The 20,759-nt window shown below is 40.7% G+C and overlaps 1 long non-coding RNA gene across 1 annotated transcript in view; it reads right to left on the reverse strand.

The window, feature by feature from the left end:
* Window positions 1-1,393: 1,393 nt before the first annotated feature.
* Window positions 1,394-20,759, reverse strand: part of LOC140075334 (uncharacterized) — a 65,347-nt gene continuing 45,981 nt past the window's right edge. The window contains exon 3 of the long non-coding RNA XR_011849395.1: window positions 1,394-1,729. This is a non-coding gene — a long non-coding RNA (uncharacterized lncRNA). The remainder of the gene's footprint in view (window positions 1,730-20,759) is intronic.

The raw sequence follows: 20,759 nt of genomic DNA on the forward strand, positions 1-20,759 counted from the left end.
AGCCCCCCCATGTCACAACAGATAAATAAAGAGGCATATGCCTCTTGATGTATCCGTTGGGTGGCCGCCAGCAAAACTATGCCAGGTCAGACTTGGCAAAGTTTAATGTTAAAACCTGTGAACAAAAAGTACTCCGCTGGTTTTTAAAAATAGTATTCAGCAGGCAGCCAAGCCGCTCCACCCCCACAAGGCATTAGTGAATTAAGAACTCAACTTAGAGATTCTGCACCTTCATTTTTGTAATAAATGCAGGTCCCCTGTTGGATTTCTGAACTAAGAAGTTGAAACATCATGGAGATATGTAAGATTATACATGGGGAAAAATTTTATGGAACTTCATTAAAAAGTCTGAAGAAATTGCCCATTGAAAGTGGTTAAGGAGAACCTTGTGGTGACCTAAATGCAATCATTTGCCATGCAAGAACATCTTGTACCTCTAGGAGGCAATGTCCTACAGGATGAAGATCAGCAGCCTCACAATCATTTTAAACTACGGCCAGCCACTCTTTATAGGGAGAATATGTCTTCCATGGTGACCTCTGTCATACAACTTGAGTGCCAAATTTTTACTTTAACTAGTCTTTTGCTAACTGTTAACAAAATGTTTCATCCTTGTATAACTGTCATATGAAAAGAAAAGTATAGAGTTGGTCAAGGGGGACAGGTCATGGGAATGAGTTGTGTCTCTGCAATAGTTTTGAAGCTATAGCATACAGCATACAGACTGTTTATATATACTGGGATTTGTCATAACTTAGAAACCGATTAAGATAATTCATATATGTTTGATTATACAGCCGCTAATGACTAATTCTTTGAAGGGGCATAAGTCAGGGATGTCTCTCTGATGACTCCATAATGTCTACTCAATGTTCTTTAACATCTTTATACCTCAAACACAGTACTCGCTGTTTTTCCTGTTATTTTGACCTTTTTCTTCATGTAAATTATAATATTCACAATTGTTATTTTTATCCCAATTTGTGGTTGTTTTAAAGAGAAGTCTTTTGGGAAATGATGATGCGTAGAATGAATGATGAGCATTTCTGCTAAAGTAAACTTATTCTGTAATAAATAAAATATTGTTTCAAATGTCTCAAGTGGTCTGAGCGTAAAAATAAAATGGAATAAGGAAATTATCTACTTATATTTGTACTGTCTAATGCAATAACACATTTAAAACATAAGACACATCGGTCAGAATTTATTTATTATTATTTATTATCATAAAGAATTATAGAGAATAATCTAAACATACACATAAACATTGTTTCCATTCAATCCAATTACTGGTTTCACATGTTATGTTATTTAATCACAATCTACGACACAATTAAAGAGCCATAACCATCTTAAACATTTGAGCTATGTCTACAATAAATGTCATAAAAGAGTGATTTCACTTGAACCATCACTTTTGGGAATACACACCTGCCACAGGATTGATAGAGTTTAGTTGACAAGGGGCTGCCTATGGCTGAGTCTATGAAAGTTGAGAAATTACTTGATTAATACTTGCTAGCTTCTTTCCATTGCTGTCAATGACACTTTATGTAATTGTAGCTCAGTTGACAAGACTATGCAAAAGGATTGCCACATCTCCAATGAATTATGGGAAACCAGCTATGGCTATCCAAACTTTCTCCTGAGGGCCCAAACTTCACTGCAAATTGTTGCGCGGATTCCAGCACGTTCAGGCCTCCATTAATCATTTGAGGTGCCTCATCCACTACACAGGGATAATAAAAAAAATACATTGAATTGTATTTTAATGAGGAGACTAGGGCCAGATAAACAGACAAGGCACTAAAACTTGAATCTGAACCCATCAATCTTACTCCCAACTACTTAATTGAACCACCCTAGATGGTGGCCAGTAACTGGTCAGCGATCCCTCCCAGTGCCCACATGCAAAATGTGAAGACAAAGACAAAACAGTAAAAAATAGATAAGACTAGTCGCCAGAGCCAGGTCACAACAAACAGCAAATTAATTACAAAATCACAAAATGGTATAGTAGTCTGAACAAAAGCCAAAGGTTAGGATACCAAGAAAACATTGATCAGAGAAACAAGCAAAGAATAGAGCCAACTTGAAAGAACGCTATAGACGGCAACCTGGGAAGAGTGGGCAGGACTCTTATGTGATCTCAGAGCCCTAGCCTCAATAGTGGCTCACTATTCTCACTATTCAGAGTTCCAGATAACACAGTGAGCAAGTAACTAGTGTGAGAAGCTGTCAATCATATTGGGTTAAGTAATGATAAACCAGAGCTAATACTGCAACACAGCCAGCTAAAACCTGTGTTCACATTGCAGTTGTTAATAAAGATACAATCAGCACCTTCCCAAACTGCATACCAGAGGATGATGCCAGAAGGTCCATGTCAGGACAATGTTGATGCTTCTTGTAGTGTCCTTCTATGTCAGGAATGGGATAGGAAAGGCTATTCCACAGATTCAAATTCCCATTGGGGGGAATGTATCATACCCCATTGCTTCTGTGCTAGCTTATGATAAAGGCAAAGCCCCCCCATGTCACAACAGATAAATAAAGAGGCATAGGCCTCTTGATGTATCCGTTGGGTGGCCTCCGGCAAAACTATGCCAGGTCAGACTTGGCAAAGTTTAATGTTAAAACCTGTGAATAATACTTATCCCAGCAATAATACACAGTATTCCCCATCTACAGGACTGTCTGCCGCCCACCAGATAACAAAAGAACATACATATATATTTGCATGCAGTTAGAGACAAAGGTGCACATTTACTTAACCGTCCAGAGGAGTTCACCAAAAGTGCATTGCCCTACGATAATGCACTGTGCCCCGCTTTACTATGTTCGTGCGCCCGATATCCTGCATGTTTCGCTTCCCCGCTCCGATCTGCCAAAGTTCGCCTTCTTCTTCCAGGTGTATGTAAGTGCTTGATATTACAGCTTAATTTGAAAGTTAAGCTGTCAGATCGTCTGATGGTCTGCCCCCAGATTTCTGACGCATGAAAGCCAGCGCAGATGCGTCAAAATCCAATCACGTACGATACAATCCCCTGTTAAATACCTGTCACAGCCGTGCAAAACCCGAAAATGGCGGAAAATCCAACGAAAGTGCGGCCGCAGACCCTTAGTAAATGAGCCTGAAAGCCTGAAAATCATTGCAAAAGCATCCATATTTACATGGAAGTAACATAACATGGATAACATACAAGAGGTCTAACAGTAACTCTTCCTTTTACTTCCTTTTCAATTCATGTTGTACAACTGTAATATCTGTATGTAACCTTACCTTAAAGCTCTGGTTCTTTAACCTAAAAAAAATGTTTTCAAATTGAGTGTCAATTTAGCTTAGAAAGTTACAACTATCACCAGGCAGACTATGGGCTTTCCACTCCAAGTGCAGGTTCTCCCTTTATCAGTCCTATTGTGCTATTAGGGTACATGGAAATTGCCTTCTTTAGCAGATATCACTTTATTAGGGACTTGCTGCAAGTCCCTAAATGTAATATGGAAGCAAAATGAAGGTCCAGACTGTCTATTTGAGAGTGATTAAGACTTATTTACTTTATACCAAAAAATTCCATCCATAGGTTTCATACAAATTACACAAAGAAAACAAAGTAATTTACCATCATTTCCAAAAAACTTTGAAAAACATGTAAAATCAGAATCATGGAGATAAAATATGTTGCATGTAGAAAGAAAAAACATTTTTTACGCTTGTTTTTGTTTTTGTTGTCCAAGCTACAGTGGTGGGTCCTTTTCATGTCAATGAAAGTATCTGGCAAACTAAAAAAATAAAGCATCAGAAATATCAGTAATGCTTTCCACCGGTGTGAAAATTCTGAAAATATTCAGTTGTGGCTCCGCGATTTTAAATATGCAAATATCTAAATGCATTGCTAGTGTGTGTGAGAAATGGTATATATTACCTTTTCTGGAGGTTGCTCTGAGCTACCGCCTCTAACTCCTACCAGCTTTATATCTTTGTTCTCCTACTGCGATTTCTGAGTTAAATTTTTTGCACTTCTCCATTTTACTTATGAAGTATCTAAATTGTTTTATGGTATATATTTAATATTTGCAGATATTGTTGCAGGAACCTCTCTTGGCAAATTAACAACCAGAAACTAAATATATTTTCATAAATATCAGTAGTAGTAGTAAATGTCAGTAGAAAGCATTGCCCCTACACTGTCTGTCTACATGCCTCTAAACTTAAACAACTATATGCAAATGACCTGAGATGGGTCCTATGGGTCATTATCATATTCAAGCTGTCCAGTTTATTCATGAGTGGGAGGCACAGCCACACCCCCAATGTTTGACTGACAGCCTGTATAATGGCATGACACTCCTGGTGCTGGCTCCTCTATGTACTTTCTGGTTCTGACTGTCACGTCCTCTGCACCCTATGTATATATGAGATACTCCTATACATATGACTGACAGCCTGTATAATGGTGTGACACTCCTGCGGCGGCTGCCTCTATGTGCTTCCTGGTTCTGACTGTCACGTCCACTGTACCCTATGTATATATGAGATAATCCTATACATATGGCTGACAGCCTGTATAATGGTGTGACACTCCTGGTGCTGCTTTCGCTATGTGCTTTCTGATGCTGGCTGTCACGTTCTCTGTACCCTATGTGTGCATGAGATACTCCTATACATATGACTGACAGCCTGTAACACACCAATCTGCTTTTTATCTTATCTTATGTTGTCATATCAGTCCACTGACAAAAGTACTCAGTGCTCCGAACCGTGCCCTTACTACATGTGCTGGGAGTCAACTGAGACTTACTGGTAACTGCAGTGGTCGGTGCTGGCACTGCTTGTGGGATCCACCATCTTTTAATGCCAATTGGCGCCCCCTGTTACATCATCAGAGGGCAGTTATTGGTTGCAGTGACAGCTCTGGGCCTGTTGAAGGTTTCCATAACTGTTTATAGGCATACTGTATTAAAGTCTTACAGTTGTATTGCGGTATATTGTATAAGTGATCAGACTCCCTAGGTTACTTGAACCCTAGGGGGCCTAAAATAATAATACAAAAAATTAAATAAGTTTAAAATATGGAGAAAAAATGGGGCTCATTTACTAAGGGTCGCGGATCGCACTTTTAGAGGAATGTGCTCAGTTTTTGGGGATTGCATGGCTTGAACAGGTATTTAGCATGTGTCTGCGCCGGGATTTTGGCACATGCAATCGATTTTTGATGCAGCAATTCTGGCTTCCATGCGACACAATTTGGTGGGTGGTGCCGTCGGAAGATACAACTGATTTGGACTGAGCACGGGATTTAACATTCAAATTGTGTCGGAACTCCATGCACTTACATACACCACAAAAAAGATGGTGACCTCTGTCGGACCTGAGCATCACATGCAGGATATCGGGCGCACGATCTTAGTGAATCACGGCACAGTGCATTATCGAGCTCCAGCTGAGTACGAGCTGCCAAAAATTTAAATATATGAATAAAATTTAAAAGCAATTCAAATTCAAATCACCTTCCTTTCCCCAGAAAGCATATAACCAGTTCCATACACTGAAGTATAAAAAAGTTACATGTGTCAGAATATGGTGTTGCAAAGTTTTTTCTTTATTTTAATGTAAGGCTTCTGAATTATTTTATACAAACTGTACAGAAAGTATTCCTTTGTTTCATTTTAGTTAATTGGTAAGCTCAGAATGGTTTTTCTTTAGCTCATTGATATAGACTATGCACCCAATCTTGACAGAAAAGAGTCATATATGTAGATTTTTTGCTAATTTATTAAAAAGGAAAAAGTGAAATATCACATGGTCATGAGAATTCAGAACCTTTGCTGTGAAGCTCATATTTAACTCACATGCTCTCCATTTCCTTCTGATCCTTCTTGAGGTGGTTTTACTCCTTCACTGGAATACAGTTGTGTTATTTAAACTTTAAAACTGATTGGAAATTATTGGGAAAGGCATACACCTGTATACATAAGACCTCTTAGCTCACAGTGCATGTCAGAGGACATGAGAATCATGAGGTCTAAGGAGCTGTCCGAGGAGCTCAGAGACAAAATTATGGTAAGGAACAGATCTGGCCAAGGTTACAAAAGAATTTCTGCAGTACTCAAGGTTCCTAAGAGCACAATGACCTCCATAATACTTAAATTAAAGACGTTTGGCGAGACTACAACTCTTCCTCGACCTGGCCATCCAGCCAACTAAGCAATTGTAGGAAAAGAGCCTGGGTGAGAGAGGTAAAGAAGAACCCCAAGATCAGTGTGGCTAAGCTCCAGAGATGCAGTAGAGAGATGGGAAAAAGTTCCACAAAGTTAAATATTACTGCCACCAGTCGGGCTTGATGGCAGAGATGTAGACTAAACTTTTTGCTGTTTATTTTAAGTGGCATGTCTAGAGAAAACCAGTCACTGGTTTCTTTTCGTTGCAATGAAAAACTCTTTCAGAGTGCTTTGGACCCCAGACAAGACAATGGCCATATGTACAAAGTGGCAGTGGCTTCAGAACAACTATGTGACCCTTTTTGACTGGCCCAGCCATAGCCCTGGCCTAACCCCAATTGAGGGACTTGAAATGGCTTCCACCAATGTTCACCATCCAAGCTGAGGGAACTTGACATGATCTGCAAGAAAGAATGGCAGAGGATCCCCAAATCCAGGTGTAAAAAAACTTATTGCATCATTCCCAAGAAGACTTATGGCTCAAAAGGTGCTTCTACTCAATACTGAGTGATATTTACATACCTAAACCATATAAATTTGGTATTTCCGCAATCGTATTGACCCAAAGAAAAAAGAGGATGTGTAATCTGGACTGCACAGAAAAATCCATAAAAACAAAGCCTATTAGAACACCACATTTTTTTTTTGCCAATTCCACAACAATTAGAATTTATTCTCCAGATTAACATTACATTAGCAAAGAATATTTAACCCCTTAAGGACCAGGCCCTTTTTCGTTTTTGCGTCTTTTTTTTTCACACCCCACCTTCAAAAATCTATAACTTTTTTATTTTTCCATGTAGAGAGCTGTGTCATGGCTTGTTTTCTGCGTAACAAATTGCACTTCATAGTGATGGCATTTAATTGTCTATGCCATATACTGGGAAGCGGGAAAAAAAACCTGAATGCAGTGAAAATGGTGAAAAAACGCATTTGCACCGTTTTCTTGTGGGCGTGGATTTTACGTCTTTCACTGTGCGCTCCAAATGACATGTCTAATTTCTTCATTGGGTCAATACGATCACATGGATACCAAATTTGTACAGGTTTTATAATGTTTTCATACATTTACAAAAATTAAAACCTCCTGTACAAAAAAAAATTCTTCATTTTGCCGTCTTCTTGCGCTAATAACTTTTTCATACTTTGGTGTATGGAGCTGTGGGTGGTGTCATTTTTTGCGACTTTTGATGAAGTTTTCAATGCTTTTATTTTTAGAATTGTACGACCTTTTGATACCTAATGTGTTTATGATTTTTACTGTTTATGATTTTATCTGTGGGGGGGCTATCACAAGGCTCACAACTAATTGGCCATCAAAGAAAGAACCTACATAGTAGCCATCTAGATGGATGTCATTACTATGTCCGTTCTCCAAGAGGGCTGATTCACCAGAACCATTGACACGACTCCGGATCCACTCATTAAGGCGGAGTTTAGCTAGATTGTATCGACACTATTCTGACTCCTTAGCATCAGAAATCAAATCTATCCCCACATGCATCCGAATTTATTTATTCACAGATCACTAGGTATATTTGTGCCCCCCATGTATCACTTCTGTTAACTTCAATTAGGCTAAAGCATTCACCTGAGGACATCACATGGCATATTCTAACCTTCCAGAATGCAGTCAAATATGACATCATGGAATTAGTAAAGAACTATCATAAGTAACTTGGGGAATCAGATAAAACAAGCAAATGGTACATAATCATTGAGGCTTGAAGTTTCATGTTTGCCAGTGTAAAGATCCATCGTAATTCATGCTGACAACCCAATCTATCATGGTCCCCTCCTCTGATAAGGGCTCTTCCTGATAATAGGATTAAAGAATACAATCTGATCCCTGTTGAACTAAAAAGTAAAGTACAGACCTATTTCATTGACATTTAAGTTGAATACAAAGTTCTTATATTCATCCACTGTACCCCTCCACAAAATCAATATGTTATCTATGAAACATAGCCATGATGTTATAAGATTTGTCCACAGTTCCATTCCCTCATAGAAGATGATCTCCTTCTCCCAACAGGCCAGGAAGAGATTGGCATATGTGGGAGCACAAGGGCTCCCCATCGCCACTCCCTTGAGCTGTTGGGAGAATTTGCCATCAAAAACAAATGTATTGTCTTCTAGAACAATGCAAAGGAGTTCCAGGACAAAGTTATTATGTTTTTCACACTGGATGTCTTTGGTATTCAAAAAAGTCTAAGCATCTTGGTATCCTTTCTCATGGGGAATCGAGCTATAGAGCGCCTCCATGTCCAATATATCCAAATGTATATCAGGGTCTACTTGTAGACCCTCAAGACGTCATAGAACGTCCTTTGTATCCTTGAAGTAGAATGTTTTTGTAGGATTTTTAGAGCAAGTCTTGTCATTAAAAAAATGTTTGCACATTTTTATATATTGATCTCTACTCATAATTACATAATTTCCACCTTTATCTGCAGGCTTGATAATTATGGATTTGTCATTCTCCAGATTTTTCAAACACCACCACACATCACGTGTTAAATTTCTATCTATGAGTTGTTACAACTCTTAAAACAGTGTCTATTAGGGTATCATCATTTAGAGTGGGAGTTTTGTGGATAAGGGTTTAAATTCTGTAAATGGACCTTCTCCCGGTGTTCTATGACCCTTCCCAAACAGAGCCATTAGAGCCATTATACATTCAAGGTATGTTATTTCCAGTTTGCTGCAACATGCAGATCCTTGTCCTTTCTGCCAGTGAAACAGTTACTGTGCACTAGCTAATCTCTACTTAGGCCTAGAAAAAAGCATACAGCTGCCTATAGTAAAACCCAAAAGAAAGAGTTCAATAACTCATTGGAAAGGGGCTGCATTTTCTTTCTGTATGACATAAGCCAGAAATGATGAGGGAGGAAGGGTACTCGATTTGTACATATTTTAGAGAAAATATTGAATGTTAATTGCCAAATGCATCGCCTGTTTGTCTGCTTTAAAAATTATCTAGGTTTTACGGGTGCCTTTATTTTTTAATCTGTTTTATTGCTATATTTTGCAGTTTGTGACCGTCTTAAAATTTCTAGCTGAAAAGCAGATATCTAGTTATTACAGTTTAAGTGATATTATATGGATTTATTTTTGTGAACGTGTGAGTGTGGGAGTAAACCGGAGGACCCGGAGGAAACCCACACAAACACAGAGAGAACATACAAAGTCTTTGCAGATGTTGATCAGCGCTGCAAGGCTGTAGTGCTAACCACTGAGCCACCATGCTGCCCATCAATCTCCCTATTATCTATTTATCTCCTATAAAATTCTCCCATATTACAGTTTGTTTTATCATACTACAGGGAGCCTCTTGGTGACTGTGACTGGCCATAAAATAGTTTTATTTTGGGGCCCCACTTTTAGTTTTGCCCAGGGCCCCACTTTGTCTAGAACCGGCCCTGCGTCACTTAAAGGAAACTTGTATAACTGTCATCTGCAATGCTGCCACTGTAGATGGCATTGGGGTGCCTAACCTAATTCAATCCCTCCCTGTGTGTCCCCAGCCTAATAAATCTTCTCAATCACTGATTTGCTTTGTGACAATACCCCAAAGTTTAAAAGACCACAGCAGTCCACAATTTGACCTGCTTGAAGTAATAAAGACATCAATGACAATCCTTAAATTCTTAACATACCCTGTTTGTCAGGTGAAATCATAACAACCTATGTATGTAGAACACATGTTTAAACAATAAGAAAACTGTAGAAACACTGCATACTGTAATAATAAAGGGGGGTTATGTTAGAAACCCTCCATACTGTAAAAATGAGGGGGCAGCTAAATAGAGATATTCTTTACATTTGGCTTTTGGGTATAATCTTTTGTCCAGAGCTCCCCCTGATGTTATCAATCATATATTTTGACTTGCGTTAACTTAAACCTCTTTGATGGACTTCACACCAAAAGTGTTGTTCAAATATATACAGTAATGTTATATCTAATATGCCCAAATGTGGCGCAATGGAACAGTAGGACACATGCTTCACCTGTCACTTCTTTCCTTGACCATAAGTAAGTGGGCAGATTCATCCTAGAAGTTCTATTAGGATCTGTCTGGCTTTACCTGTGTCATATTTGGCTTTCAGGCAACAGGTATTACTTTTAAGATTTTCTACTTCCACAGTTTAGTGTTATAAATATTAGTTTGAAAAAAACTGATTTTGCTGTTGTCGTAATCTATTATGGTAAATGTGTTTGTCTCGTGATTCTAGATTTTCTTTCACATATATCATTTTTAATTTATTAATCAATCAATATAAAATTGACCAAAAGGTTGTTAACAATTTTTCTTTAATTTGTGTTATTGGCAATGATATATTGATCTTCTTAAATACATGTGATTATCTGTCATATTTAGCACCATTGTTTTTGTTGATAATTGCAGCATGAGGCAAGCCTGTTCAGCATAAAATCTTCTTCACTGCGAGGAGTACAGTGTCTTTAGGGAAATTTAACGTGAAATGAACTTAAGTGGTGATGGGAGATGTGTCATGAGTAATGGTAAAATGAGATAAGAATAATACGTTTAAAAAAACCCCACTTTATTGGCTTTTTAAGGCAATCATTAAAGGGTATTCCCATTTCAGTAAATTAATGTTATTGTTTGTATACTACTGTCATGGCCATGTGCCTTACTCTGCCCCCGTCTCCTAGGGTGCGTGCGCTGTCTCTGTAGAATTTAAAGGGCCAGCACGCCGATTGGCTCCTGGCCAGCTGCCTTTCCTGATAAATTCCAGCCCCTTCCTGTGTCCCCTGCCGGATCTTTGTGCCTAGTGAGAGAATGCTGTTTCATGCGTTTTGCCGTGTTTCCGAATTCCCATTGTGACCTTGATTATGTTATTCACTCCGATCCTGTGATGCCTGTCCTGACCTACTGCTATGTCCCCGACTCTGACCCTGTGCTGCCTGTCCTGACCTACTGCTATGTCCCCGACTCTGACCCTGTGCTGCCTGTCTCAACCTACTGTCTGTCCTCAACCAAGAGTTTGCCTGACGAATTTGTACTACGCCTTGGCTGCCACCGCGGACAAAGTCACGCCTGTGAAACGACCTGTTGGTACCACGCCACAACTAGTCCAACCTGCTTTGCGGCAGGCTCTGGTGAAAACTGGGTACCACTTAGACTCCGGTCCCAGGTGTCAGCTTACGTAATTGTCCGCGGTGGTACTGAGGATCCACAACCACCGATCCTGAAAACTACTTTCTAAAATACTTTCTGTATCAATTCCTCACAGTTTTTTTAGATCTCTGCTTGTTGTCATTCTATAGAAAGCTTCTAAGTTTACTGTCAGTGGACAGAAATCTGACCATGGTCACACAGGTGCACGGCTCGTTATAACCCACAGCTCTGATTACTCTCTATAACATAACGAGCCATGCACCTGTGTGACCATGGTGAGATTTCTGTCCACTGGATGTAAACATAGAAGCTTTCTATAGAATGACAGCCACCAGAGATATAGAAAAATATGTGCAATTGATACAGAAAGTATATTGAAAAAATTTATAATTTTTCATCATACAAACAATAACATTAATTTTCTTAAATGAGAATACCCCTTTAAAGGTACTTCTTCTGATGTGATGCAATTGCAGTACAAAGCGGGATCTGAAATGCTCAGAAACAATGGGGCAGATTCTCTGCACTGGATTCTGCAGTTCCTCCGCCGTCCACCAGGTGGCGCTGCTGCGCTGGAGTCCGCTGGAATGCCTCGAAATACACTGGCCTATCCAGGATGAAGGTGAGTGAAATTTTCGCGACACAATTTTTTTTTTAAATGCGGGGCAATTCAGGTACAATCGGCGCAAATCGGAAATATTCGGGTAACACGTCGGGAAAACGCGAATCGGGCCCTTAGTAAATGACCCCCAATGACTGTGTTAAGGGCTGTAGAGGGAGCTGGCTCCCTCTGCCACACATCGGCACCCAGCAGTGATCTCATGGTGCTGATGGTGCTACACAGCAGCTCAGGGTCCACTGAAGGGCTGAATGTTCTAACAGGCCTTATGGCCTATTAGTCCAGGCCGAAAGGGACATAATAATGGACTGCACTACATAGTTAGTGCAATATATAAGATCAAATGATCTCATTTGAGTGTCCTCTTCTTGGACAATGTAAAATGACAAAATGTAATAAAATAAAGTTTTACATTTAAAAAAGTCTAAAATAAAGTGGAAAAATAGACCTTCACACAAAAAAAGTCAAATCACACACATTTTGTACCTCTACGCCTGTACCAACCCAGGGTACAAAACTGTAAATTCATTTATCCTGTATGACAAAAATACACAAAAAACAATGCCCAAATTAACATCATCCACCCATTAATTCATCCATAGCACAAAAAATTATATTTTATTATATTAAAATAAAGAATAAGAGGGGGCGTGGCTAGCTGATGGCGAGTCAAGACACACGATCTCAGTGCTCCACTCTGTAACCCAGATTTACCAAGGCAGCAGGCATCCAGCGTTACTCACCTCAGCTATGACGTGGGCAAGGGCAGCAGGAATTCCGGAGGTAGAACGGAAGAAAAACGGGAGCCTGGGACCCTTGTCATCCAAGATGGCCGCCGACACTGCGAGCTCCAGTGCTTCCCCTCCAAAGACACAGGGGAGCGTGATGTTCTCCCAGCCCGCTCCTACTCCAGGAAGAAGAAGGTGAACTCTGGCGGGCCTCAGCAGGGAAGCGACAAATGCAGGATATCGGGCGCACAATCTTGGTGAATGGCACTAGAGTTCATCCTCGTCAGACAGTCCGGATCGGGGATTGCAACAGAACCGGGTAAGTAAATGTGCCCCATAGTGCTGCTTAGCATTTAGCACTTAAAGGAGACCTACCACTTGAAGTGGTAGGTGTAAGAAGGCAATACCGAGCACCAGCTCAGGGTGAGCTGGTGCCGGAGCTTATTTTTGTTAGTGTTTTAAACCGCTGTATCGCGGAATAGCTTGCGCAGACAGCAGATTCGTCGGACGAGGGACGAGGAGCTGCGCACCGAAGATTTTCAGTAGGAGGAGAAAAGACGCTACCGGGGCGTGGAGTAACTGCCTCGTGTAACCTCAGATGCGGCTACTCCACGCCCCAGTAGCCGCATAAGGAAATTTGAATATTGGGGCAATAAAACTTTTCCAAACATTGCGGGGACGTGAGGATTACCCGTTAAAAGGGCTATCCTCACGTCCTATTGATCCACCTACCACCCGATCTACCTTTATAGGTAAGATTCAAGGTGGTAGGTTCCCTTTAAGTCCATGTCTTGTCCTTGTCTACCCCGTCTCTTTTTCTTTTTTACAAAGCGATTCTACTGCCAATTTATTTTTTGCCGCATTTAACGCTAGGGGCTTAAATAGCCCAGGGAAAAGAGGGCAAATTTTATACGGCTTTAATAAAAAAAAGTGCAAATAGTCGTGATTTAAGAAACCCATTTCAAAGCTTCCTGCGTACCTACGTGTCACAACAAATTCTACAATGTATGGGTCCACGCACCGAACCCAGTACAGAAGTCCAAAGGGGTCTCCGTGGCATCCCACTCCTCCTTCTTCCTGCAGGTCTTGGACCTGCCCTAGGGTAGACCAGGAGGGCAGATTCCTCTGTCCTAAGATCTCTGTAGCAGGTTCTGTATACACTTTGGCTAACGTTTATTTCCCCAATACAGGGCAGATTGCATATGGTATCCAACTCTTGGAGGAACTGTCAGACTTTTCTGGGGGTTTGGCCATCATCCTTGGTGGCGATTTGAATGTACCACTTGACCCAGATCTCGACACCTCTGAAGGTAAGTCCTCAATCTCTTATGCGGCCACCCGTAGACTGAGGCAGGAGATAACTAATTAAATTAAATTAATTAATTAATTCAAATTGATCTTTGGAGGATACTGCACCCAGCACAAAGGGACTATAGTCATTACACTAGTGTCCACAACACATATAGTCATATTGACGTGGTTCTAGTTTCACATTCCCTTCTTGATCTTAGCCCTGCATGCTCCATAGATTCTATTTTATGGTCTGACCACACACCAGTACTGGGAGCTATTAGGCCCTACCTTCAGAAGAGGAAGACATTCTCTTGACGGCTTAACGATCATTTATTAAAAGATCCTATATGCCAGGTCGAGATCAAGATGCCCTTAGAGGGATTTAAGGCTGGCAACTTTATTGACCATAATAACACTCAGCTCATATGGGAGGGACTGAAATGTGACTTACATAAAACCCTATTATCTATTTTGACCTCCCTTGAATCTGCAAACAAACGACAAAGGACTGATGCCTTAAGAGCAGAACTCTCTTCTGTTAGACAACAAATCTTGCAAATCCTAGATCAGAAAACCTTATGTGCAAGGGATGGCTTGCGTTATGGCCTTTTCGAGTATGGCAACAAATGTGGGAAATGGCTCTCCAGGGCCCTTCATCCTAGGCTCCTCTCCACACGGGTTATGTCCATCAACTCCCCCTCCAAGGGTACATTGCATAACCCTTATGGAATCCTTGAGGAATTCAGGGAATTCTATGAATCCCTCTATAATATACCAAAGCATGTAGATGCATACAAGAGGGAGGCCATAGTCCAAATATGCCCAGGGCTTCGAGAACGAATTTTCACCAGAGGAACTCACCCAGGTGATAAAAGACCTAAAAGTGGGCAAGAGTCTGGGCCCTGATGGTTTTTCTCTGCGCCTCTATAAACTGATGAGAATGGATGTCATAGAAACTCTCATAACCTCCTATAATGCGATAGCAAAAGGGGCTACATTCCCCAAAGAATCCCTAATGGCACATATATCCGTGATTACAAAACCTGGGAAAGACACCACCCATTGCGCTAATTTCAGACCCAATTCCCTCATAAATAGAGACATAAAAAATTACTCTAAGCTGTTGGCACAGTGTCTGCAAACACTAATTCCTGGCCTCATACATAAAGAACAGGTAGGCTTTGTCCCAAGGAGGGAGGCCAGAGACAATACAATTATAACGGTGTCTCTGATGCATGCTTTTTGCCAACAAAAGATTCCCTTGTGTTTGGTTTCTGTTGATGCCGAAAAGGCATATATCATATCATCATCCGATATATATATCATCATCAGATGGCAATGGTCAGGGTGAATGGGGACCTTACTGTCCCATTGATATAAGTAATGGAACCCATCAGGGGTGCCCTCTCTCACTACTGTTATACATCTTAGTGATGGAATCTTTGGCAAATGCCATTAGAGCTAAAGAATCTATCAAGGGTATTCAACTTGGCGGGTTCCATCACAAAATGGTCATCTTCGCGGATGATTTACTATTATTCATCACGCAACCACATTCTTCACTTCCAACAGTTATGGCAGAGTTTAAAATCTTTTCCGGACTATATAACTTCAAGGTAAATCTCACCAAGTTCAAACGTCTTAATGTTAGCCATTCTGACACTCTGGTGGGAGACATTAAGGCTGAGTTTCTCTACCGTTGGGCTAAGGCTGCCATTACGTTCCTGGGTATACAAACAGATATGTCTAGTCCTTTTCAGGTTAACTACCAGCCCCTTTTAGCTTCAATTGAAAGGGGACTCCTCGATTGGAAACTCTTACTACTCTCCTGGTTCGGAAGGATTAGTGTAATTAAAATGGCTATCTTGCCAAAAATATTCTCTTTCTTTTAAACAATTCCCCCTACATGTAGATCCACCTTTTTTTAGTAGACTTAAATGGGTGATATCAGGCTTCATATGGGACTCTTCCAGGCCCCTGATGGCACACAACCTCCTCACCAGGTCTAAAGAGTTAGGAGGAGCGGGTCTGCCTGATATGGGCTTGTACTATGAAGCTTCATTGATAGCTTGTCTAACCGATGCAGTCTTAAGTTCTCCCTCCAGGCACTGGTTGATGCTGGAATCTTCTTTAAATCCGGTACCCTTGTTGGCATCCCTCTGGCTCTCCACCACTAATCATGACACATCCTCTTCCCGCAAGTCCTTATATAAAACACTCCTTGGTGGTTGGGACGAGTTGAGGAGACGACATAATTTGACCTCCATACCTGGCCCTATGTCACCAATATTTATGGTCCCAGGTGCCCTTTGCTAGACTTGAACCCTGATCTTTTTGGATTCCCATCGGCCTCGGTGGTGCAGGTGCATCATCCATTGGAGGGTCGTGACATACACTCCCTGGAAGGGTGGTTTCCCACAGCCATGAGAGGTAGTAGCTGGTTTATGGCTAATCAATTGAGTAGTTTCATACAGTCAGGGAATTGACATTTGTAGAGCAGATATTTACTAACACTACCCCTCCTAGACATATGATTTCTGCAGTCTACGGGTGGTTGCTGAGAGAGAGGACCAAGAAAGTGCCAGTCCCATACAGACAAGCATGGGAGAGAACATTGAATAAAACATTCTCTGAGAAAGAGTGGGATAAGGTGGCTGTCTTGATGCATAAACTCTCTGTTTGGACACAAATTCAGGAGACAAATTTCTAAATTGTGGCCAGGTGGTACCAAACCCCATGAAAGTTACATAAGATGTTCCCATTGGAACCTGACAACTCCTGGAGATGTAGCTGGGAACATGGTTCCATGCTGCATATATGGTGGTCCTGCCCTGGGGTTAGAGACCTGTGGGGAGCGGTCTTTGCACTTCACAATAAACTTTGGTCAGATACTATTTCACTACTTCCAGAGCTTGGACTATTGTCTATGATTCCTGGCTCCTTTTCAGCAATAAATAAGGGCTTTTTGAGGCACTGCATTTCTGCCACTTGTCAGATTATTCCCAGACTCTGAAAGTCAAGTGTTTGCCCAACAAGGGCTCAGTGGGCAGAAGCCCTGAATCACATCATGAGAATGGAGGAGATGAGAGTCATGGAGGGACTGGTGGACTCACAAATCGATAGATTCACTAAGATCTGGTCTCCGTGGATCGATTTCCGCAGTTCGACAGAATTTGCCTCCTGGTTAGTGGGAGCTGGTGCAGCCCGTTGATCTCTATTATGTCATCTACATTACAGGTACAACTAAGCAGTAGATAACTTGGAATCAATTTAGATTTTTTTTCATTCTCTTCCGCCCCTCTTCTTCCCTTATGTGCTCTCTCCCATAGTTCTCTCCTTTTTTCATCACCCCTCACTCCCGAGTGTGTTTTCTTATGTCTCTCTGCATCCTATATGTTTAGTGTGATACGTGTTGTTAGTATCAGTTCTTTAGAGGCATATTTGATACTTTTTTTATGCATCCCATAAAGAGAATTAGCCTTTACGTTGACAGTAATCTTGTTTTGTACATTGTGAGGCTATACATATGCAAATTAGCTCTGCTTTTGGATGCCTTTGTTGCTTTAAGAAATGTATATTGATTCAGTTTGTATTTGAAATCCTTGCAAATACTCTTGCGAACTTTGTCATTTACTAATCTCAAAAAAGTTTATGGAATACAAAATAAAGAATAAATAAAGAAAATACTAAATAGTGAACTTGTTTTCTTCCGCTGACAATTATTTGCTTTTTTGTATTTTTAGGACAATAATTATTATATTTGATCATCAGCTTTTCAGTGCTCATATCTTAAAACTTCAGAACTTGTCCACACATTCATCTGTACATAGTACAGATGATAAGAGAACTGTGTTCCCAGACAACACCAGCATAGTGAAGAAAGTTGTCAAGCATTACAAGACAGATGTTAACCAAACAGTTCTCCTGACATCTATGTTCTCTGTCTCCCCCAAGCAGAAACATTATTTCAATAAGGAGTGATAAGCAGCTGCCAGGCACATCTGGCATCACCTATTTTAAGGGGAAAGAAAGGGTCAAACAAGTTAATTTTTAAACTATTTATCCTTAGTTGGCAATTAATTGGAGCCTACCAGCAGTTGTGGCCTTACAAAGCTGCAGACAATGCTTGGAAACATCCCTGGAGAGCTGTGTGTGTTGGTAAAAGCAGAAGAACTGTGATTATACTCCATGATTGTAGATGGACTTGGAATACTCAGGTGCCCTGGTGTGTGACATCTCTTCACTAAACACTGTAGAGTCCCTCCCCTTTCCTATGAGTCCTGATCTTCAAAGTCTTCCAATATTTCTGTTACATACAGGTCAAAGAGGTGGAAACTGAGCCCTAATGAAAATCTGTACTGACACCTAAAACTACAGTATAATGCATAGTTCTGGTTTCTTCGTTTGGAGAAGCAAGAGTCTATAGGCCCCCCTAAGGCTCCTGGGCATAGGTTTAACTACACCCTTTTTATTCCCTCAAGTTAGGCCCCATAGGTTACTGACCAAATAGTAGGTTACATAGGTTTAGACACACTCTTTACATCAATGTTTTGGCTATACCTAGAAAAAGGCGAACCAAGATTCTACTTTAAAGTTTGTAAGTTTATCGTCTTATAATCTTTGAAGCATCCTTCAAATTATGTAAATGGAACCAATGGCAGGGGCAAGTGCAAAGCGCAGAGCAGATAAGGACAACACTGGCAGATCTCAAATCCATCGTATCCAGCATTTAATAAATCAGATCAATGTGCATGTGAACCTAAGTAAAATCAGTGATATCTTGGTACTAGGAGGACACGTATAATAAGATTGAAACCCAACTCTTAGTACAACTTTGAAATTTCAGTTTGGCAACGGATACTGACGCCACATGTACTGGAAAAGAACAAGAGCATATTTGAAGACAGATTGCAGAAAGACTAATCATTCTGAACATTTCCTTTATAATGTGTTGCAACACCTCATATAATATCCACAATATTCCACAGTAAAGACAGGAATTCATACTTTTCTGATTGTGTATGGTAAATTTATATATATACATATATAACTAAAAACAGCATTCTTTTTCGAAAATGAATACATGTAAAATGTGCTCCTAACATGGTTATGATAATATAATTACTGGACTTTGCAAAGGCATTTCACACTGTCCCACATAGATGCCTGATTGGTAAAATAAGGTCTAGTGATTTTGAAGGAATCATTTGCAATTGGATTGAAAACTGGCTCAAGGATCATATCCAGAGAGTTGTGGTCAATGATTCCTACTCAGAATGGTCACCCCAGAAGTGGTAAACCCCAGGGCTCTTTGCTTGTAAAAACTGTGAATCTGTGGAATAGCCTGGCTCAGGCGCTAGTCACGAGGACAGCAGAGAACTTCAAGAAGGGTCTACATTCCATCTAAATAACTTTGATGGTTATGCTATAATACAGAATTGTTTCCCTTTAATCCCTTTCTCATCCAATTCCTTCCTTAAATAGTTACATAGTTTATAAGTAGAGATGAGCGAACATACTCGTCCGAGCTTGATGCTCGATCGAGCATTAGCGTACTCGTAACTGCTCGTTGCTCGGACGAGTATTTCGCCCGCTCGAGAAAATGGCAGCTCCCGCCGTTTTGCTTTTTGGCGGCCAGAAACAGAGCCAATCACAAGCCAGGAGACTCTGCACTCCACCCAGCATGACGTGGTACCCTTACACGTAGATAGCAGTGGTTGGCTGGCCAGATCAGGTGACCCTGGGATAGACTAGCCGCTGCCCGTGCTGCTCGGATCATTCTCTGTCTGGATGCCGCTAGGGAGAGAGCTGCTGCTGCTCAGGGAAAGCGTTAGGGTGTTCTATTAGCTTACTGTTAGGCAGGAGTGATTCTTAAAGAACCCAACAGCCCTTCTTAGGGCTACAATAACGTTATAATTTTTTTTTTTTTTTTATTTGCAGCTAGTACCATATTGTGAGGAATTAGCAGGGGGACTTGCTACCGTTGTGTTTAGCTCTTAGTGACACACATATCCACCTCAAACACCAAAGTGGGAAAATTTATTAGGGGTTTGAGTAGAATTAGGCACAGTCTGCCAGTTTCTTTTTATTTTACGTTTATTTTTTTCATAACTCAGCGTCATCTCATCTGGCATAGTAGTGTGCTGTAATACTTGGCTAGAAAATAGCCATAGGAGAATACAAACGTCTTAATTACGCCTGCAGTAGCGTTATATATATTTGATTTCTGGTTGATCTGCTGGTGGCTGTACTTGCTGCAGTGCATCTACTATCAAATTGGGAGCAATTTGGAGTCAGACTTGCGACCACTGTGTTTTAGTGACGCACATATCCATCGCAAAGACCGAAGTGGGAAAATTTATTAGGGCCCGGGGTTGTATTTCAATTAGGCACAGTCTGCCAGTTTCTTTTTATTTTACGTTTATTTTTTTCATAACTCAGCGTCATCTCATCTGGCATAGTAGTGTGCTGTTATACTTGGCTAGAAAATAGCCATAGGAGAATACAAACGTCTTAATTACGCCTACAGTAGCGTTATATATATTTGATTTCTGGTTGATCTGCTGGTGGCTGTACTTGCTGCAGTGCATCTACTATCAAATTGGGAGCAATTTGGAGTCAGACTTGCGACCACTGTGTTTTAGTGACGCACATATCCATCGCAAAGACCGAAGTGGGAAAATTTATTAGGGCCCGGGGTTGTATTTCAACTAGGCACAGTCTGCCATTTCCTTTTTTATTTTACGTTTATTT

The sequence above is a fragment of the Engystomops pustulosus genome, chromosome 1 (assembly GCF_040894005.1).
Source record: "Engystomops pustulosus chromosome 1, aEngPut4.maternal, whole genome shotgun sequence".
Taxonomy (NCBI): domain Eukaryota; kingdom Metazoa; phylum Chordata; class Amphibia; order Anura; family Leptodactylidae; genus Engystomops; species Engystomops pustulosus.